Here is a 6,452-nt window from a genome sequence, read left to right as displayed (position 1 = left end):
TTGTTTAACTTATGTCTGTACTCAGATATTGTTGCTTCCGCTGACTCGTCTATGATCGAGTACTTGTATTCGAGCCCTCGAGGCCCCTGGCTTGTATTATGATGCTTGTATGACTTATTTATGTTTTAGAGTTGTGTTGTGATATCTTCCCGTGAGTCCCTGATCTTGATCGTACACGTTTGCGTGCATGATTAGTGTACGATTGAATCGGGGGCGTCACAAGTTGGTATCAGAGCCGACTGCCTGTAGGAATCCCCTTCCACACTCCTTGGCCGAAGTCGAGTCTAGTCATTGCAAAACTTTTACTAACATGGCTGTGTGCCTTACGGGCCCACGTCGCCATTGGGTGGTATTAGGATCTTTTACTCCTCGACCTTTATTCTGGGATTCTGAACTCTCTTCTATTCGGGTTAAACGATTTTGCTAAAAAAAACTAACTTTAGGTTCTCACAAGTACTTTCTCCCGGAGAGCCCCTTACTTCAGATGATCGCCTGCTACATCGGAAGATTCCGAAGATACTCTCTGATGTTCTCTCGAGACTTTGTGCCCATCACTTATGCTATTCCTGACCACCGATAAATTCGTATGGATAACTACTTACACTTGCCATTCATACGATCATCCCCCATTGATCTTGTTATTACAAGATACCCCGAAGTTTTCTCTATTGTTCCGAAAATACTTTGTGCCTACTGCCTAGCAGTTCTTTGCCACATGAATACCCCTTCAAATAAATCCTTGCACTTGTCGAGTATCCGCTCATCCCCAGTTGTTCATGTGTTCCACAAAAGTCTTCAAAATACTATTCGATCTTCCGAAAATCCTCTGGAGCCTTTGGCTCTTGAAATTCTTGCTTGTTTGCATTATGGTTAATCCTATAAGTCTCGTAGTCTTATTGACATTCCTTGTCATTATCATTTTGAGTCTGTCGACTCAATATGTTTGCGAATACCCGCAATCATCATTGATCCTTATAAATTACCTTTCCGGCTAAGCTGCCATTCTTTTAACTGGAATTGGTTCTCGACCAATCCAATTGTCGTTGATTGTACCCTAAGTCTATTCAACTTATCCATCCCTAATCAGAGCATTGCTTCTGATCCCTTGATTTGGAAATCATAATTCCTTGGCATTTGACAATTGAGTTAGTCAGTTGTTTCTATAATTTGATCTCCTTGCATTCTTCTTCCTCTAGTTGAGTACCGATGCTCACGTCAGATCCCTTGTGGACCACCAGATCCTTTGTTGGATTTTATCTGACAACGCCCTTCATATTCAATAACCTTGTGAGCCTTTCCTCTGATACATAATGCCTTTGGTAAATTGTATCCTCTGCTTTCTCAACCATGCTCTGCCTTCGAGCTTGAGTTAATTATTTCTAAAGATTCTGGTATATGATTCCAAGAAGCCCCTATGGGTTGAACATATGCCTTCACTAAACCGTGTGAACCCGAAAGTTTTCACGAATCATACTCTTCTGGTGCTTCGCCAGATAAAATTTCAACACTGCAACTTCATCGAACGTGAGAAGTGAATGAAAGGTTATGCATTGGAGAAGTGGGAGTCGACCTTGAACTTGTGTTCATGCCCATGGACACGATGTAGATCTTATCATTAAAGCTTCTCTTAAATTAATTATTCCTTTGGTATAAGTTCATCTTATATCAGGGATCTGGCCTTTTGCAATCGTGGTTCCGACCATGTTCTCTTTTAAATACCATTTCTCGTGCAAGTTTTAACACTTGTCTTCTGTAGAGCAATACCCCCCGTCCAACCTCTACTTTGATATGTCATCGAGTATTACCCCCTGGTATCTCGAGATTATCTTGGAACTGCATAACTTCTTATGAGTTCTTCATCAAGTGCTACCTTCCCACTGATTCCAATTTTTCACGGGCTCTGAGTTATTAAACACTCAAAGACACCGATAACTAAACCGAGTCCGCTCTACGGTTCAATAACTCTTCAGTAAGCTTCTATAAGTACGAGTTTGTACCCGATCACGCCATTCCTAGCCTGTTTGGCTATATCATTGTCGTGATGATCTTAACTGTGCAACCCGACCCTTATTCTCGGAGCACCAATTTGCGACGATAGCTAAGCTTACGTTGATTTTCCTCGTCATACCCTTTCACCTTAAACAACAAGGTTGAGTTCGAGTTTGTGTCGTACCTATGGTTCCAATAACCTCTTGCTTCATCATTCTTTTGACTTGATGTGATCGCGGATCGATTACATCTTCGTGGAATCTCTCGACAAATGTGTCATGATCACCATCTACATTCTGATGCTCTTCCAGGATATCAATTGAATTAATGATGAGAAATACCATCCTTGCCCTCGATGATTTGTGTTGTCATCGACCTCTTTATTGCGTTCCCTCCAACAAAAACTTGTTTGTGTTCTGTGTTATACCTCGAGTTCCTTGCTACCTAGCATTTGTTCTTCTTTACCATGGAGTATTACCATCTTTTATGTCAAGAAGGTCGTGAGGATTACTCCACCTCTTAAGAATTCTTGGTATGGTGATACTTCTCACCCTCACCATTCTTTCTTGGTACCCGTGTTGTTTCTAACCGGAATACCGACAATTGAACTATGAGGTGTGAATTCAAAACTTCTAGCAACCCTATTGCTTTGAAGTAATGGTCGAGTTTCATTCTAATTCTTTTGTTCGTCAAGTCACCACTCTAACATTGATCGTGCGACCCAACCCATATTCGGGTGCACCTTTCAACCAATGTTTAATTGAGTATGTTTCCTCGAGCATACATCATTATACCATTTGATCTGACAAATGTTATCTCCTTGTTCACATAATTGTGGAAATCCATCTTGTCGGAAATCTCGATGGATTATCGCCGAGCCCATCAGCCACCTCCTCCTCTCCTTGGTTTAATGATGAACTATTGTTTCAGGAACCCACTCCCATAGTTCATTTCCTGAGAATCCTGAAATGTCATTTCGTCTATTTGTGTTGCACCTTTTATTCTCGGACATCCTGAGTCTGAGGTATCATTACACCAATCGGATCTGAATCTCGGTCAGATATGATGGTTGGGACAACTTTCCAAGAGTTATGTTGTTGGCCCTTTGATGACCTGGTAACAGGATGTCATGCCTAGCACCCCCCCCTGGCTGGAGGACCTATCATTATGATTTCTTTTGCAAGGATAACCATTCCTCCTAGAGGAAGTGGTAGGACTTATTTTATAAGTTACTCCTGATGGGTCATTGGTGTATCCGAAGTCGGGCCCTTGATTGAAACACCATATCATTGCTACCTGAAGCATGTCTGTGGTACTCCGTTCATCACCAAGAACATTTGAAGCACAATGCTAAATTCTCTTTATCAATTATCCAAACACCGTTGTATGGGTAATGTCATGAAATTTTTCTCCCCTTACCTAAAATGGTTTTCTACCTACTATCATGTCATGGATATCATCTGCTTGTCCTTGGGAAGGATATACCCCTGGAAAATGTGTTTAAACACATTTTTCCTTTCCATTGATTTGGTTAAATCCGATAATCATATCTTCCTTTCCATTGTTTGGTTTAACCTTTCTTGTGATCTATGAGATCTAAGCAGTAATATTCTCCTACTTTTGTAAACACCTCGGTGTACAATTATGTCAGAAAGACCCTGTTATTTTGGTGAGGACATTCCGGTAACCACCGATGGACGAGAACTTTGCCTATTGGTCCGCCTCGTTCAACGAGCAGGAAGATGGTTCTCTTCGTCCCTCGCCCTTGGTACCGACATTGTTGCCGACATAACTGTCAGGCTATCCTCTAACATGCCTTGCTTACATGATTGTGCAAGACGTCACTGCCTTTCCTACTTTTAACCCACATGGTGGGCCCATAACCCACAGTTCCACAGGATCGAAACCTGACTCTCCTGCACACCCCAGTTTCCAAAGTTATTCCTCCCGCGTGGACTCGTAAGTAATTCATGAGCCACCTTTCCGATGAGATCATCAATTCTGGCATCGGACACAATAATTATCCCGTTGCTTTGAAACCACTTTCACCTTCTGACTAGGCATTGAACGATTGCCTGGCTACTTGAAACTTCTTATTGTACCTCCCAACTTTACTCTCGATGTCTTTTAAATGTTCAAACTCGAGAGGTACTCATATGCTCATTCATGGGTTAATCCCAGATTATAACACTTATAACATTCTGTCGTTGCCGACCTGCCCCGTTACCTATTCGTAAATGCGATGGAGTTCCCGAAGAAAAGAGCCGACTTCACCATGAGGACCTGAAACAGAGAAATGAAGACATCAATGAAAGGGATCAACCTCTTCGAAAGGGCAGCCAAGACCGAGAAGACTCGTTAGGTTTTTCGCTACCAGCACCTTTCCCCCATTACTCCACCGCTTAAATCTCGGGACGAGATTTCTTGTAGTGGAGGAGAATTGTGACGCCCGGATACTTAAGCTACAGTAAACCACTGTTAATGATGCCACGTCAGCACAATTACTGTTGCTAATCTCGCGTTAGTTCGAAACTGATTCAAATTCAAATTCAAAATCAAATCAAACGGTAAAAGTTTTCAAACTTTAAAACTAAAATATTCGAGTTGTGCCAAATAATGCAAAGTTAATTGTGGTGAAGAAACCCCACTTTTATAAAATGTTTTAATACCCTAAAATGATTAAAACAGTAGGTAAAACAATTAAATAAATGCATTTTGGGTTTTATAAAATACTAAACTATTTTGTTCAGGGATAAAACCTTTCGTGGCAGTAGTTATAATTGTAACTCTATTTTAGCTATGGGTTTCACTTTTTGTAAAACTATAAACTATTATATAAGAAAAATAAAACAGAACAGAAAATAAATAAAAGAAAGAAAATACAAAAGAGAAACAGAAAAAAAGAAGAAGAAAGGAAGCCCCCCTGCTGAACCGCGGCCCAGCTGGCCATTGGGCCAACCAGGCCGGCCCAGGTCGGCCCCGCTCCTCTCCCTTATCCCCTCGGTCCAACCCACGTTCCCCCCCCCACCGACACTCCCCCCTCCCGAAAATATCTCTCCCCCTCTCCCCCGATTGGATCGGGATCGAGGGAGGAGACCACCGCCGCCGCCAGGCCTCGTCGCCGCCGAACGCCTCCTCGTCCTCCTCCTCGCCGGTCCTCCCCGACCGCCGTCACGCCCGCTGCCCGTGCCCTACATTTCCCCCCCCCCCGTGAGCACCTCCCCTTCGTTCCCCTTTTCCCGCGCAGTCACCGCCCGCGCTCCGACCACGCCGTCGCCGGTTCCTCCCCGGGCGGCCGTGCCCGTGCCGGCCTCGTTCCGCACGGCCGCGCCCGCGTGCCCCCTCCCCTCGCGCCTAGCTGGCCATGGCCACGGCCGGGGCCTCTTCCCCCCTGCCGCGCCGGACCGTCCCGCCCCCGTCTCCTCCTTTCCCCGCGCTCGTCGCGCTCACCGTGGCCCTCGCGCCCGTGGCCGCGCCCTCTTCCCCCCAGGTCGCCTCGCCTCCAACCCCGGCGGCTCCCAGCGCCCCTGCGCCATCCCTGCCGTCGCCCGCTTCCGCTCCGGTCGGCGCCCCTTGGCCCCGTGCCTCGGTGCGCCTCGTCTCCGCCCTGCCCTCCTCCGCGGCCGCGCCACCGCGCCCGCCCGCGCGCCACTGGCCGCATCGGCGCCACCCCTCGCCTCCGCCCGCCGTGGCCCCGGTTGGCCGCGCCGGCGTGCCGCGCCGTTGGTGCCCCGGCGGCCTCGTCCCGCCCTGCGGGCGAGTGCTCGTTCGGGCGGCGCCCGTAACCGCACGCCCGCATAGGCTCCCCTGGCCCCATGACAATTGGGGCCCAACCCAGAACGTCAAAAAAAAGGAGATAAAAAATATATTATTAATAATAAAAATATAATTAAATTAATTAATTAATTAATTAATTAACTTAATTAATTATGTTTAATAAACCTAATTAAATAACTAACCTAACTAATCTGTTAATTAATCTAATTAACATGGTTAATTAGTTAACAGACAATGACAGTGGGACCCACATGTCAGTTTGACTAGGTCAACTGACTAGTTGACTGCTGACATCACCCTGACATAATGCTGATGTCATAATTCCATTTTCGGGTTAAATTAAATAATTAGTTAAATTCTAGAAATTAATAAAATCTTTAGAAAATCATATCTTTTAATCCGTAACTCGGATTAAAATATTTTCAACATGAAAGTTACTCAGAACGACGAGACGAATCCGGATACGCAGTCCGTTCGTCCGCCACACACCCCTAACCTATCGAACTCGCAACTTTCCCCCTCCGGCTCCTCTGCCCGAAAACATGAAACACCGGGGATATTTTCCCGGATGTTTCCCCCCTTCACCGGTATCACCTACTACCGCGTTAGGGCACACCGAACACCGCGTATTGCCTTGATATATTTTGTGGTGCTTTGTTTGCTCTGTATTCATTATTTCTTCCCCC

Source organism: Triticum aestivum, chromosome 3B (assembly GCF_018294505.1).
Source record: "Triticum aestivum cultivar Chinese Spring chromosome 3B, IWGSC CS RefSeq v2.1, whole genome shotgun sequence".
Classification (NCBI taxonomy): domain Eukaryota; kingdom Viridiplantae; phylum Streptophyta; class Magnoliopsida; order Poales; family Poaceae; genus Triticum; species Triticum aestivum.
This window is presented reverse-complemented; position numbering follows the sequence as displayed.